The following is a 17267-nucleotide window of genomic DNA, read 5'->3' on the forward strand; positions in this document are numbered from 1 at the left end:
AGTCACCTCGGATGAGGGGACGCTTCAGGTGGTATCAGAGCCGTAGGTTGGCCGTAGGACGCAACCCTTAAGACTAAGGACATTTTCTAAGCCATTCCCCGCTAAATCTTTCCCTCTTAACTGACCTTTCCACACGACACTTACCTTTGGCCCTTGTCTGATTCCAGATGGCTGACAATGGATGGAATGACGGGATCTGCCCCGCAGAGCCTGGCCTTCCGAAGTTATTACTACTCAGCCTGGGACGCGTCGGAGTTGTGGACCCACCGGAGTACACCTACCGGGAGCACAACTTCAGAGGGACCCCTCGGTGTGATCTGGTGATCTTCGTGGGGAAAAGTACACTTTACCCCGATGTGGACCCCTAGTTCATCTCCACCACTGGCTTTGGGTTCCCAGACACCTACCGAAAGGCTGCCCGAAAAGCCCTGCGACGCTTACGCGTGGTCTATAGGCATCATCTTCAGCGAACTCCTATGGGATTTTTCCCGCCTGCTGGAGGGAGAGGACGCTCTTGGATTGCCCGGATGAGAGGATTAGGGAGGGAAGAAGAAGATCTAGAAGATACGGTTTCCCACCTGTCCATTTACCTCACCGGCCTAGACCGACTTTACAGCGAACAGACAAAACAACTGAAGCACCAAATCCGTAGGGCAGAAAAGGCGGAGCAAGAGTTGGAAATACAATGCAGGAGAGCAATAGAAGCTGAGGCTCAAGCTGAGAGTTCCCTCGCCTCCCTCCGAGACATATGGCGAAGCAACGCCCAAGAAAGGGAACATATCAAGGCACACAGAAGAGAAGCTGGATTACTGGAAGGAGAACCCGAGGAAACCCATTGGGATAAGGGCACTCAGACTGAAAGGGAGGTATTGGAGCAATGTCTCCCGCCAAAGAAGCGACCTAACCGGATTGGGGAAGGATTCCCTTAGGAAGAGTAGAGTACCTAGGCTAGAGCTACCACCCTAGTAATAATGTATCCTTGGGAGATGTACCCGACTCTAATGAAAAATAAAGACCATTTACCCTTCTTGACCCTACCATGTGTGCAAGGCTTGTTCACTCCACCTTTGTTTTCAGATGGCCGAGAATGGGTGGACCCAGGGCATTTGCCAAGAAGAACCTAGTTTTCCCCGCCTTTTGATCAATTCCTTGGAGCGCCTCGGTGTTACCGAGCGCCCAAGGTACTACAGCAGGGAGTACGAACACCTCGGTACTCGTCGCTGTAGGGTGGTTCTCTCCATCGCCAGAAGCACCCGCCATCCCGACATCGAGCCGTGGCGAGTGACTGCCACAGGATTTCAACATCGGGATGCCTATCCCTTGGCCGTCAGAAAGGCTCTCTGTTACCTGTGCCGGATCTTCGAGGAACACCTCATTCCCACACCAAGGAGGCTTTTTCCTCCGGTCATCAGGACGCAAGTCTGGCAGGCCCACATGAGGAACTTGGAACGGCGCCGCCATCAAGAAGACCTTTTGTACCATGTGGTCGCCTACCTCATCTCCTTGGATAAGCTCTTCGACGAGCAAGCCCAAATCTTAAGGGAGCAAACCCACCGGGCCGAGCAAGCTGAGCTTGCAGTAAGGATGCACCAAATCCGGTTGGCTCAAGCCGAAGCAAGGACCGCGACCGCTATAAGTAGCAAAGCCATCGCTCATGAAAGCCTCAGGCAGATCCAGGATCGGCGCATGGAAGAATGGACCAACAGTGGAACGCCCGTCCCGGCAATCGGGGAAACCCAAGTCCTAATTGGAACACCCATCACAGGATGGGGAGGACTTTTTAGGACCCCGCAAGCTCCACCTGAAGGTGCCGAAAGGACAGCTGCAATCGTAGAAGGAGGAGCTGTCGAACAGCCCCGAGAAAATGGGATCCTCGAGGACGACGAGGAAGAGCTACTCATTCCACTGGAAGTTCACTCCACCCCGGAAGACGACTCGCTCCGTGAGTAATATGCCTTAGAGGTGCCCCAGGGATGAAGCCATCCCGGCCCTGAGCTGAGAGTTGTGCCCACCCATCTGTTGTGCCCTTTGTACCCGATCGTGTAGTGCATGTTTTAGCTGTACCCTCCCAAGGGTTGTACCCCAGCGTAATAAATAAAACTATCTGCACTTGATGGTTGTTAGTTTGTGCGACTGCCGGTAGAGTCTGCCTTTTCGAAAATAAAATATCACTAAATTACAAATCTAAGTCTCATAAGGGTTTTGCCCAATCCACAGACGGCCCCCAGGCGTAACAATAGGGCCTTCCAAAGACAGGCACATGCCACTCCAAGTGCGGAGAGACAACAGGGTATGCAAGGACAAGCCCCCGATCAGGAAGATCAGGAAGTGAGCCAGCAGGGAGGAGAAAGCCAAGTAGGAGCACGACATGCCCCACCCCCACCGGCCGTTGACCTGGTACAAGTATTGAACAACCAGAACCTCCTACTAGAAGCTTTGACCAATGTCATCACCAACCCAAGGCCCCGTGAGCAGAATACAAATGACAAACTGTCAGCTTTTCTGAGGACCAAGCCACCCACCTTTGCAGGATCCTACAACCCATTGGACGCAGATGACTGGCTGCGTGTTATCAAGAGAAAACTCGAACCATTTGAGCATGAAGACCATGACAAGGTCCGTTTAGCTGCTCACCAGCTCACTGGAACTGCTTTGGCTTGGTGGGAGAACTACTGTGCAGCTGCTCAGGATGCCTCCACTATCACTTGGAAGGAGTTTGTGGATGAATTCCGTCGCTATCACATCCCAGCAGCCACCATGAAGCGCAAGGCAGATGAGTTCCGCGAGCTGCAACAAGGCAACAAGTCCGTTGAAGAGTACACATACCAGTTCATAGAACTAGCTCGCTATGCACCGGAGGAAGTAGACAAGGATGAAAAGAAGCAGGATATGTTCAGAAAGGGTTTAAATACAGAACTTAAGAAGCTGCTTTCCCCATGCATCTACCCAGACTTCAACACACTGATGAACATGGCTATCATCACCGAGAGAGCCATGGCAGAGGAAAAGAGAGACAATAAGCGTAAGTTCCTAGAAGCCAAGGCTCGCCAGCAGGACCGTTTCCAGAAACCGAGGCACTTTGGCCCTCCATTGACCAAGTCCCAAGCCCCTATGCAGTATAGGACCCAGCCACAAGCCACTGGCTCTCAAGCCCCCAGCACCCAGCTTAGACAGTTCAAGAGCCAGAACACCATGAAGGCCCCACAGAGCAATGCAAGCCAAGTTACTGCCAGCAGCAATACCCGAGCATGCTTCAACTACCGTGAGACAGGGCATTTCAATTGCCAATTGTCCATATGCTAATAACAAGCCGGCAGCATCAGCCCTCTCCAACTCGGTGAATGGACCAAGGCCAGCCTTATCAGGAGCCAATCGTGTACCCATCCGCAATAACAATACCGGCAACAACAACCAGCAGATGGGGCCGCCCCAGCAGTCCTTCGGACGAGCCCGCATCAACCACATCAACGCGCATGAGGCTCAGGACGCTCAGGGCGTAGTGCTCGGTGAGTTTCTAGTCAGCTCAGTTTTGGCAACAATATTATTTGATTTCGGAGCATCACATTCGTTCGTATCCTCAAGTTTTGTGGAAAAGCACAATATACCTACAGTGCTACTAAAAACACCCCTATTAACCCGAACGCCCGGAGGCGACATTAAGTGCCGACTGGGTTGTTCTCGGGTAAGGATTATTTTAAGTGGGGTAGAGTTCCTAGCAGACCTAGTAGTACTTAAGTCTAAAGGTATAGATGTGATCCTTGGAATGGATTGGCTAAGCCTGCACAATGGCCTTATAAGTTGTGCTGACAAGGTGGTACACCTAACCAACCCAGAAGGAGTACAAGTAACCTGCCATACTCGGGGAAGTGGACCGGACCCAATGGTTTTTAGCATGGAAGCTAAACTCTTGGAAGAAGTTCCAGTAATAAATGAATACTTAGATATTTTCCCGGAAGAACTCCCGGGGATGCCGCCAGATAGGGATATAGAGTTTGTCATTGACCTTGCCCCTGGAACCTCCCCTATAGCTAAGAGACCCTATAGGATGGCAGCCTCTGAATTGGCGGAACTAAAGAGACAGCTGGAAGAGTTACAACAAAGTGGTTTCATTAGACCAAGCTCATCACCATGGGGAGCTCCGGTCTTGTTTGTCAAGAAGAAGGACGGAAGCATGAGGATGTGCGTGGATTACCGTGCACTAAATGAAGTCACCATCAAGAACAAATACCCCCTTCCCAGAATTGATGACCTCTTTGATCAGCTGAAGGGAGCCAAGTATTTCTCCAAGATAGACCTAAGGTCGGGATATCACCAGCTCAAGATTAAGGAAAGCGATATTCCAAAGACGGCCTTCGTCACCCGCTACGGGCAATATGAGTTTACCGTGATGTCCTGTGGACTCACCAATGCACCTGCTTATTTCATGAACCTCATGAATATGGTATTTATGGAAGAGTTAGATAAGTTTGTCGTAGTTTTCATTGATGACATACTTATTTACTCCAAGAGTGTCGACGAACATGAGCAGCACCTACGAGTGGTTCTGGAAAAGTTGAGAGCGTACAAGCTCTACGCCAAGTTCAGCAAGTGTGAATTTTGGCTTGAGAAAGTAGCATTTCTTGGTCATATCTTGACCGCAGAGGGAGTAGCAGTGGATCCCGAAAAAGTCGAAGCGGTCTCCAATTGGCAGCAACCAACCAATGTTAGTGAAATCAGGAGCTTTCTCGGTTTAGCCGGATATTACCAGAGATTTATTGAAGGATTCTCCAAGATAGCCCGACCCATGACAGAGCTACTCAAGAAAGAGAAGAAGTTCACCTGGACCGAGTCATGTCAGAGAAGCTTCCAGGAGTTAAAGAAAAGACTGACAACCGCCCCGGTACTAACCTTGCCAGACATCCAACGGGACTTTGTCATTTATTGTGATGCGTCCCGTCAAGGATTAGGATGTGTCCTTATGCAAGGTGGGAAAGTAGTGGCATATGCTTCCCGACAACTCAAGCCTCATGAGCAGAATTACTCGACCCATGATTTGGAGTTTGCAGCCGTAGTACATGCCCTCAAGATTTGGAGACACTATCTAATTGGGAATAGGTGTGAGATCTACACAGACCATAAGAACTTAAAGTACATATTCACCCAGCCAGATTTGAACTTAAGGCAAAGAAGGTGGTTAGAACTAGTGAAGGATTATAATATGGTAATTCATTACCATCCTGGTAAAGCAAACATGGTAGCGGATGCCTTAAGCCGGAAATCTTATGGGCCTAAGGATGCCTACCTACACGAAGAAATGGCACGATTAAATGTGCACATCGTCCCCCATGGTTCCAGTTGCAAGTTGAGTGTTCAACCCACTTTAGAGGATAAGATCAGAAAGGCCCAAGGTTCAGATAAGGACTTGATGAGAATCCGCATGCATACCGGAGAAAACAAGGCACCAGATTTTAGAGTGGATGACAAAGGAACCTTATGGTACAAAGATAGAATTTGCGTACCTAAGGAAGGAGACTTCCGACAGACTATTATGGATGAGGCCCACAACTCAGCATATTCCATCCACCCAGGATCCACCAAGATGTATGTGGATATAAGACAAAAGTGTTGGTGGAGTGGAATGAAGGCGGACATTGCAAGGTTCGTCGCCCATTGTGATACTTGTCAAAGAATCAAGGCCGAACATCAGAAGCCAGCAGGATTGCTGCAACCCTTGCCCATCCCGGTTTGGAAATGGGATGAGATAGGAATGGATTTTGTAGTGGGTTTACCCAAGACACAGAAAGGACATGACTCCATATGGGTGATAGTGGACCAGCTCACAAAAGTCGCTCACTTCCTACCGGTACGGACCAATTATGGTGGAGAAAAGCTAGCACGGCTCTATGTGGACAACATAGTGAGGCTGCATGGCGTGCCTAGCAGAATTGTTTCGGATAGAGGAACCCAATTCACCTCTAGGTTTTGGAAAAGTTTGCATAAGGCCATGGGCACCAAGTTGGACTTCAGTTCGGCTTATCACCCGTAGACCGACGGTCAAACAGAAAGGGTGAACCAGATTATGGAGGATATGCTAAGAGCATGTGTCCTTACTTATGGCAAGGATTGGGAACAAAGCTTACCGTACGCTGAGTTTTCGTACAACAACGGCTATCAAGCAAGCTTGGGCATGTCACCATTTGAAGCACTCTATGGGAGAAAGTGCAGGACCCCCCTGATGTGGTTAGAAGTTGGAGAGCGTGCCCTGGTAGGACCTGCACTCATAAAAGAAGCGGAAGAAAGAGTGGCTGAAATTAGAGGGAAACTGAAGGCCGCCCAATCCCGACAGAAGAGTTACTCAGACAAGAAGAGACGAGAAGTAAGCTTCAATCCAGGAGACTTCGTCTATCTCAAGGTTTCATCTATTCGAGGGACTTGAAGATTTCAGGTACATGGGAAACTAGCCCCTCGGTACATTGGACCGTACCAAGTACTGAAGAAAATTGGAGCTGTAGCATACCGTCTAGAACTACCAGAAGGAATGTCTGACATACACCCAGTATTCCATGTATCCCAACTGAGAAGATGCCTGAGGGTACCTGAAAGAGAACGGGTGTCGAAAGAAGAAATAGCTTTACAGAAAGATCTTCGGTACCAGGAAGTACCCGTCAAGATTTTGGACACTGTCATAAAAAGGACAAGAAGCTCTGAAGTACGGATTTGCAGAGTTCAGTGGAGCAGACATCGAGTGGAAGAAGCTATATGGGAACGCGAAGATGCCCTAAAGAAAGAGTTTCCCCATCTATTTAGGAACCAGCCGAATCTCGAGGACGAGATTCATTTTAAGTGGGGTAGGTTTGTAACGCCCGCTTTTTACCCTATTTAAATTACAGTACAAATCACTCGCTAAAAATAATTTTCAAAACTTTTTTTGTCGTCAAGCTCGGATCGCTCCTAAACCCTCTACCGTCCGAGCTCTTAATCGCCCAAAACATTTCCCGAAGTCTCGCCGTCTGACATCCAAAAATTAACCGCCATCCTTTCTCTGTTCCTCGACCCGCGCACCGTGCCGCGTGCTCAACCCCGCGCTCGCGACCGTCGCCGTGAATCCTGCCGACGCAGCCCCCCCTCTCGCGCGCCGCGCCACGTGCCCAACCCCACGCTCGCGACCGTCACCGCGAATCCCGCCGGCGCAGCCCCCCTCTCCCTTCCTTTCTCCCCTGTTCTCTTTTTCCCCTTCTTCTTTTTCCCCTTTCTCTTTTTCCTTTTTCCTTCTCCTTCTCTCACTTCCCCTGCACGCGCTGCACGACGCCGAGCAGAGCTCGACGCCAAGCGCCTAGCCACCACCACCCTCCTCCACTGGCGACTCCACAGGAGCTGCCTAACTTGGCCCCTCCCCTGCGCGCGCCGTGCCCCATTGCCGCCTCGGCGCTCGCGCTTGCCCCTGCGTGCCGCGGCGGAGCAGAGCTGGCCGCCGCGCGTCGCCTCGCCACTGGCCGCTTTCCCCTGCGCAGCGCACCCCCAGGCCGCCCCTCCCCGCTACAGGCCACCACCCGCCCTGCGCAGCGATGACCCAACGCCACCGACCGCCCTGCGCAGCGACGACCCAGCACCACCGCCGCCCCCACCGCCATTACTGGCCGCCTCCGGAGCTCACCGGCCTCCACCGCGCCCCCCTCCTTCCCGCCCTCGCCGGCCTATAAATACCCCCACGACGCGCCCCGCCACCACCACAACCTCCACCGCCGCCCCTAGCCCCCTCCCCGGCCCTGCATCGCCGCCGCCGCAAGAGCCACCGCCCACCGCTTCTGGTCACCGTGGGCATGCTGCGGTGCGCCACCCCGGCCCGTGGTTTGTAGAGGAATAGGTTTCCCTTGCTCCCCTCTCCGTTTTGCCCCTGCCCCCGGCCGCCGCCGTGCCCCGGAGCCGCCGGAATCGGCGCCGCCGCCGGCTCCTCTCCCCCTCCTCTGTTCCTGGCAACAGGAGGAGGAAGAAAGGCAATTTTGCCCTGAGCCCCCTGCCCTTCTACCGATTTCCTTAAGAGCCCCACCTCTCCTTAATCTCTTTTTCCAAATAAACCCCATGTTCACCCTATTTAGGAATTGAACCCTCCCACTACACAAAATAATTACGGATAAACCCTCGACCTTTTTCAGAGTACCCTAGGTATTCCCAGAAATTCTAATCAAGCCCTCCCCTCCCAACAGTAGTTCCAAATAGGTCCTCGGACCCTTATTCATCCCCTAAAATCCCGTTCGGCCTATTATTTCATGCGCCAAAAACCTTCCGTTTGCCCCGAAACTTTACCACGCCATTTCTAACATAATGTCGGCCATGCCATCAAGAAATCTCCCAAAAATATTCTTTCTACCATTGTTTCTTAAGTTATTCCTGATTCGGGCTCGAAGATAAAACCTCTATTTCTTTTTCTTTAATGAATGTTTGTTTGTGTGCGCCATAGATCACGAAGTGACCGAGGGAGAACCCGTCGACGAGCAGTACTGCGAGCAAGAGCCCGAGGACCAGTGCCGCGAGCCCGAACCTGAAGGACAGTACCTCGATCAGGACCTCCCGGAAGGCCTTGTGAATGGCAAGTCCAATCCCATCCTTGATGCATATTTATCCCAGTTTTATAAATGCAACCTATTGGTCTGTTTTATAAAATGCATCATTTTATTGCAAGACATGGTTGGATAGCCACCTCTTGATTGCTATGACTATTCCTGATGACCTAGGATTGCTCTGCTAGACATTGCCTACGGCTAGAGATGTTTATTACCTGTTATCCCCTTGATTATATTTTAAACCATGACCACAAGCGCTTACCAAAAATAAGGGTGCGAGTATTTTAAAAGATAAAATGGGATTTTGAGAAAATAAAGGAAAGACATAATCTGACGAGATGGACAGCGTTTTCTGTGTGAAATGCCACTAGTGTGCTTGTACCTTTGTGGTTGAGCATGGACGGGAGATGTCCGTCTGGTCAATATAAAGATGAACTGAGGTGTCATCCTGCCTAACCCACTATCGTACAACCACTCGACCGTTATGTGGGCAACGGCTTAGCATAAACCCCACTAGTTGTTCTACTAGCCAAAAGGAGAGCGGGTGAGCAACGGGAGACCATGGAGAAGAAATACGATCTGTGTGAATTATGTTCCGGTTATGACTTGGTTGGTGGGTCATTAACCCCATGGTAGCTTCCGTGTTGGCTAGTTAGATTCAGCTAAGGTGGGTAATGGCTTTGTTAGGATCCGCCGCGACATCAAGGTGTTCGTAGTGCGGTACCCTACTTGTAGGTAAAGTGTACCCCCTCTACAGAGTGAAAAATCTATTCGAATAGCCGTGTCCATGGTATTGGACGCGTTACGGCATGGTCACTTCAATAGATATTTTGGGATGATTGGTTTTGTAGCGTGAGTTGTTTTGAAAGTGCCCGGCAGTCGTGCAGTAAACCACTGTGGACGTAGAGTCCGGTAGTATTAAAACTTGGATTCTTTGTATAGGATCAACTCCACTTATTATTCGATTGCTATAAAAATGTCTTGAGAAAACTCTTTTATCAAATGAACCCTTGCATGTGTAATACCTCGCTTTTCCGCAAATAAACCCTAACCTTAGCCTTGATGTACCCGTGCATGATCTCTATTATTTCCCCTCCGCGGGTGTGGTTGGACTGTTGAGTACCTTTGTACTCACCCGATATATATTTGTGGTTTTTCTTCAGAGGAAGACCCGGACTTCGTGGTTGAAGACGTCGAATAGAGGTTGCGTCCGCACCCAACCTTGCCTGTAGTGTTAAACCCCCGCAAGATGCTTCTACCAGCGTGTTACTCTAAGCCCGAGCTGGATCCCATGTGGGTCGTGCTTTGGTGTATCACCATAGCTATTTTATTACTGATCTTCTTTTGTATCGAGTGTCCGCCTCCTCAGAGGTTTGTATGGTAATGTACCATCTGATGTAATAAATGTGTATCAGCCTCCTGGTACTGATTCTTATATCACATTTAAATCACCTCGGATGAGGGGACGCTTCAAGGGCTTTAGCGTTGGCGAGATGGAAATAAATAGGAGGGAGGGAGGCGAAGGTTTATCTGGGCTCCATGGGTTGGGTCTCGTGTTGACGGTGGAGTCCGTGGGTGATTCGGATTCCCAAGTCGGGTTGGATCTCTCCAGAGGTAGGAGGTACATGCATGCGGGAATATTAAATCCACACCGTTGACCCATCTTGTTTGAAGTCTGATGGTAACTTTATTAAATATTTAAATACTTGTTGTATTACCTTGATCCACCATATTATTATTTTATCTTTATCTATTTCTCCCTCGTCATCCGTCAACACATAGCAGAAGAAAAACTGCGCTTAACCTGATAGAAATCATGAAAGCCGATGCTCAAGGCTTAAAATCAAAGGAAAGCCGCTTCCAAATGCTAAACCAGCGCAAACAAAAAACCCGACCATCAAAGGAGTCAACTGCCACTTCTCGCAGATGTTTCACAAAAGCACCTTAAGTTTATACAAAATTAACCCACCATCCTATTTCCACTCTAGAAAATTTGTCAGAACACCCCCTAAAGTTTATGTAAATCAACCTACAGTCTGATGCCTGTTTGGTCATTGTTTCAGATAAGTCCCTGACCTATATATAAATCAACCAGCCATCTTTTGCCTTTAATTTTATTTTCATACATGCACCGAAACTTATTCTTTATTTATATTTAAGCCCTTTCTCATTTTAGAAGCTTATTCTCTTAATATTTACCTCCGTTTTTTCGATTCTTGCATTTGCGCAATTGTAACGGCGAGTGCTATCGTTTAGTATAGTATGCTTCCATAAAATTTTTATTTTTAAATAATGTATTACTCTTATTTGGATAACTTGTATGTTTTCTTTAGATGACTATCACGAATAGAAGGAAGGCATATGTCAAACTATAATTATTTCTCTTTTATTGTCCACATTATATCATAAAAAGGTTATGCATAATATATTTATAGAATCACTTGAAGCTGAAGCATTAGAGTATAAAATATATATATATATATATACATGACGAGGCTAAAATGCAATAAGGTGCATTTTATGTACAAAATACACCCACCTACAGTTGCAACCGAGAGACTACACCGATTGTAACTTGACCGATTGTAATTGGGAGAATACACCAATTGCAACGGGACAGAACTGATTGCAACTAGGTGCAAACCAGTTGCAACCGGACGCAAATCAGTTGCAACTGGTTGCGAATCAATTGCAGTTCAGATTGATCCGGTTACAACTAGACGCGAACCAGTTGCAACTGGGCGTGAACCAGTTGCAACTTCCGACTGATCCGGTTGCAACTGAATGCGAACAGGTTGCAACTCAGATCGACCTGGTTGCAACTCAGACCTATCCGGTTGCAACTTGACACAATCAAATTGTAACTAAAATTGTCATAGTTGCAACTGAGAGGATGGATACATTCTCTGTACAAATTATACCTAGGTGTAAACACGAATTTTTTTAAAAAACGGGTTAAAAAAATTAAATTCGAAAAAGGCGTGGGGCCGGCGACCTCCCGCCCAACCAACGGGCGGGAGGTCCCAAAATTTTTGCCAGGCCCCTCCCGAGGGCCACTTCACGAATAAGAAACTTTTCTTATTCGCGAAGAGGCCCCTGAGGCATCCCGCCCGCCCCACGGGTGGGAGGTTCCCATTTTCTTATTTTTTGTTCGAATTTATGTTTTACAAACTATTTAAAATTCATACTTTTTTCTAATACAAGATTTATTCGCTATACTCTTTTGTATATATATAAAATTTTAATTCAATTTTACGAAGAAGATTACTGTATCTAAAATTCGTATGAAGATTGTTAAACGATAACATTTTGCAACGTAGAATCCAAATATTATGAATGTACGATACATCAACCCATTAAAAATAAAATAGTATCATACAAAAAATAGTTTAAATATATAGAGTCCATCGAATCAGGAGTATCTACTCCGTCTGTCCCGGACCTCGCGCTCTTTTGGTCCTCCCCCCTAGTCTTAGGCCGTCAGCGTATGTGCCCCTCCGAGTACGTGAGTGCATCTGGAGCATGGTGAGGACGAGGCGGAGGAGGCGTCGGCGTGAACGGGTCATCCTGGGACTGTGGAGCTGGAGCATCATACGTCTGGGAGGGACCAATGATGTTAGGTCCGGCGCCGCCGCCCACCAACTCCGATAAATTGACGGAGCCGCCATCCCAGTCGTTCCAGTCCGGCACACCGAATAGACCACCGTGTGCAGAAGCTCCTATCGACCAAGCATGCTGAGTATAGCCCTAAGAATACGGAGCAGCTGGCGTCGAACCCGACGGGAGAGACGTTCCTGGAGCATAGGCGCCAAACGTCTGAGGCTCCATTTTTGTAGGAGGAGGCCCCATTGCCGTCGAGTGCATGACTATAAAAATAAACGAAATTAGTCGTATAAATGAAAGTTGATCGAAATGGCAATTATAAAGGACTTACAGCTCGAACTGGCGGCAGTACCACTGGCCGCTGCGTGTGGTGCTGTAGAGGTCGACGGGCCAGCTGTGTACACGTGGGCGGACGCATGAGATGAACTGGAGGCCCCCACATCATCTCTGCTGCGACACGTCAGTGCACGTAACGCTCGCGTCAAGTTGTCATGAATCCGACGAAAGCTCTCTTTGTACTGTACGTCCGGTACACGTACTCCACGTTCAAACAACGTGATCTAAGATGCAGCTTCGACCTCCGCACAGTTGATTAGATCGATCTGCATGAGTAATGGGAAGCAGAGTAATATTGTTATCGATCTTTTATAAAAAAAGATTTAATAATTAAAGTTGCGAAAAACGTACCGCACCACGCTGCGCCTGATCACGGTACAAGGGATACGTGTCCGAGATGGTCGACGGGTGCTGATGCTCCGCGTCATCAATACGTGAAAGAGTGACGTACGGATGCGTGCGAGTGAGGTACCAGCAGAGGTATGCACCGTAAGACGCCTCCGTGTGTGGCTGCGGCTCGTCCCTCACATCGTCAGGTGCGTCTAGCTACCCTCCTACGTACTCCTGCAACTTGACAACCCAGTTGATTTTGTTGGCATGATATCCCCTGCGCGAATATCTATTGCAAACATTTGAAAGACAACATTATTTCATGATAACGGTTATATAATTAATGCAAAATGAGTTATCACAAACTTACTCGTGTACGCTGCGCGGCATGGCCTGGAACGCTCGGGGTAGGAGAGGGAAGTGCTGTCGTTGCCCGAACTGCCTCATCACTCGCTCGACGTAGTACGGCTCGACGACAATATCGAACACTAGGTTCGCCTTTATGAGCCAGTACGCCTCGTCAGGCATGCAGAGGGAGGACAACCCGTGCGGCGCACGTGTCTGGACAGCCGCAGCGGTGTACGGGGTCCAGATGACATCCTGTGGCCGCATCCGATCAAATTCGGACACGAACTGCGGGTATGCTTTTCCGACCTGCCGATGTGCCCAGCTCATCTGCAAAATTACACAACTGCGTCGTTACTTTGCACATACAGAAATGTACAACAGTAAATTAAAGAGCTTACCCGTCGATCGGTCCAAAACGAACCCATCGTGGGGCTATCCTTGTGCCACAGCCCATACATCTCGGGCGGATAAGGCTCCTCGCTGATTAGGGGGCGTGCTATGATGAATCGCTCGTACGACCATAGCTGCAGCAGAAGTGGACAGCCTGTGATGACGGCGGTCCTCTCCGTCTTGAAACAGGCCTGGCAAAGGCCTCGGTACGTGGCAGCAAGCACTGCCGATCCCAGCTCCACCCAGGTACCTGGCCCGGCTCCGCATCCGCAATCGCTCGCGCGTACTGGATGAGAACCTTGTCCATATAATTGCCGCTAGAGTTGCAGAAAAGAGTCCAGCCGAACAACCACAACAGATATGCCTCCAGGCAGTGCGACACCTCGTACTGCCCAGCTAGAGGGTGGAGATCCTGAGCCTAAAATATATTTATTCAATACTTAGAGGTAGTCACATATGATACAATTAAATTAATTAAAAATAATTGTACGTACCCTATATTGTATTACCCAACCCTTGGCGGGGCCGGGCGCATCAGGTACGTCCAAAAGATGTGGCGGGTTCACTGGAGCAAACCGCTCCTGAAGCTCTGCCCTCCAGCTAGGTGGCACGGCAACCGGGCCAATAGCTTCACCCGCAATGGGAAGCCCGAGCAGGTACGACACGTCCTGCAACGTGGGGGCCATCTCCCCGCACGGCAAGTGGAACTTGTGCGTCTCCGGACGCCACCTGTCCGCCAACGCCGCAAGTAGAAAGCGGTCCAGTTGCATCTGCTTCTTGGTGCCACTGTCATGGCCGTCGCCGGCCTGAAGCATACGTGCGAGTGGCAGCAAACCAGCCTCACGTAACCTGTATATTTTGCATTGTGGTTACAATTGTCGTACAAGCAATACATTCATTCTGTAAAAAAATACAAAGTATCACCTATCAAGCCAGCGGTCGTCCAGGTGCAACAACTCCTTTGCTACACGAGGGTGCAACTCGTGAAGCTGCGGCCCCTCCACCGCTGCCAGGTACGACCTGTGCCGTTCATCGGTGTTCGCGTCAAGGAGTTCCGGTGCCTGCGCCATATCTGCATGAAAAATATAACTACCCTAAGAAATATTTCTAAAAACTATTAAAATACTAAAAACTATTCAAAATATAACTACCCTAAGAAATATTCCTACAAACAATTGAAAATACTAAAAACTATTCAAAATATAACTACCCTAAGAAATATATCTAAAAACTATTCAAAATACTAATAACTATTCAAAATATAACTACCCTAAGAAATATTTCTAAAAACTATTGAAAATACTAAAAACTATTCAAAATATAACTACCCCAAGAAATATTTTTAGAAACTATTGAAAATACTAAAAACTATTCAAAATATAACTACCCTAAGAAATATTCCTAAAAACTATTGAAAATACTAAAAACTATTCAAAATATAACTACCCTAAGAAATATTTCTAAAAGCTATTGAAAATACTAAAAACTATTCAAAATATAACTACCCTAACAAATATTCCTAAAAACAATTGAAAATACTAAAAACTATTCAAATATAACTACCTAAGAAATATTTTCTAGATTATAGTTATTTTCAAGTAATTATACGATTAGAACGAGAATATACCTCCAAATCGATGTGTGAACGGGGCTTCGCCGCTTCCTCTCCTCCCTTTCTTTTTTTCTTGATTTTTTGCTTAATAATATGGGAATTTGGGGGTAGGTGGGGGCTTATATAGTGGTGGGGGAACGTCCCGCCTGTTGGGCGGGCGGGATGCCCCTCCGGGAAACCTCCTGCCCGTTGGGTGGGCGGGATGTCCCTTGGGGGAACTCCTGCCCGTTGGACGTGCGGGATGCCGCCGCGGCCGCGTCAGAGGTCTCTTCGCGAATTAGAAAAGTTTCTTATTCGCGAAGAGGCCCTCAGGAGGGGCCTAGGAAAAATTTTGGGACCTCCGGCCCGTTGGATGGGCGGGAGGTCTCCGGCCCCACGCCGGGAGGTACCCATTTTTCGAAAAATTTCCAAAACGGCACCCTTTTTCGAATTTAATTTTTTAACCCCTTTTTAAAAAATTCGTGTAAACACTGTAGCTACCCAGCACCCCAACCAACTAACCAGCCCAAACCGTCCGTCCACCAGCCCACCAACTAAACCTCTCGTCCCTGTTCCCACCAACAGTTCCATCCCAACCTGGTTCCCCCCACCACCCCCTTCCCCACGCCAAAATACCAAACTCACAAGCGTGGCGAGCGGCGAGCGCGAGCTGGTTCACGGTATCTTCTGCAACGGCTCGTGGGAGTGGCGGGAGGTGGCGCAGAGCGCGGCGATGGGGGAGCGTGAGCAGGCGCGACGCGCGGGGAGCTTCAGTCATATTCTAGACACATGCATGCATATAAAATAAAAGTGTATATTTATAATGTTATTGAGACTGAAGTATGATCAAGGACCACTTGCCTTCATTAATGAATTGCTGCTGCTCGGGAACATCTTCGAAGCTCGGCTCTTGTGGACCCTCGAACTGCGTATCGTCTATCGTAGCACACAATATATACAAGCAAACAAATACAATAAATAAGAAACAGTACACCAATCAATATAAATAGAATAAAATAATGTAATAAAGCTACTGCATTTGTCGTAAGGATCACGTGAGTGCAAGAATCGATGAAAACAGAGTTAAAACGAAGAAATTAAGGCTAAAACATGATCCTAGGGGCTTTTCTATAGAAGATTTGAAACTAAAAGGGCTCTGACAAAAGAAACCGAGGGCTAGATCATAATTAAACCTTAGACTTAGGAGTTAGATTGTAAAACACAAAGATCTAGGACTGCAGGTTCTATATTTTAAAAAGTTAGGGGCCTAATCAGAAGAAAAAGGATGTATTCGTGAATACTTTTGAACTAACATGGACTGCGGGGTGATTTCCAAAAAACTTAAGGGCTAAACCACAAAAAGACCACGGGTTGACCGGTATTAGATCTGTTTGACTCGGGTTGAAACGGATCTGCTACTCGAGAACATCTTAGAAGCTCAGCTCTTGCGGACCCTCGAACTCGTCTATCGTAGCACACAATATATACAAGCAAATAAATACAATAAATAAGAAATAGTACACCAATCAATATAAATAAATAAAATAATGTAATAAAGCTACTGCATTTGTCGTAAGAATCGCGTGAGTGCAAGAATCGACGAAAACAGAGTTAAAACGAACAAATTAGGGTTAAAATATGATCCTAGGGGCTTATCTATAGAAGATTTGAAACTAAAAGGGCTCTGACAAAAGAAATCGAGGGCTAGATCATAATTAAACCTTAGACTTAAGAGTTAGATTGTAAAACAGAAAGATCTAGGACTGCGCGTTCTATATTTTAAAAAGTCGGGGGCCTAATCAGAAGAAAAAGGATGTATTCGTGAATACTTTTGAACTAACATGGACTGCGGGGTGATTTCCAAAAAACTTAAGGGCTAAACCGCAAAAAGACCACGGGTTGACCAGTATTAGATCTATTTGACTCGGGTTGAAACGGATCTGGACCGTCGGATCGGGATCTAAGGGCGAGGGCGCGGGGAACGGCGCGGAGCGGCGGCGGGGGACGCCGGCGGCGGTCCAAGCGTCGGCGTGCTGTGGAGCCTCGCCGAAGAAAACGCGATAACACGATTCCGGCCACGTGTTTGGCTCGGGTCCGGACTGGGAGGTAGCGCGCGTGAAGGGGATTCC

This window comes from Panicum hallii, chromosome 5 (genome assembly GCF_002211085.1).
Source record: "Panicum hallii strain FIL2 chromosome 5, PHallii_v3.1, whole genome shotgun sequence".
Lineage (NCBI taxonomy): Eukaryota > Viridiplantae > Streptophyta > Magnoliopsida > Poales > Poaceae > Panicum > Panicum hallii.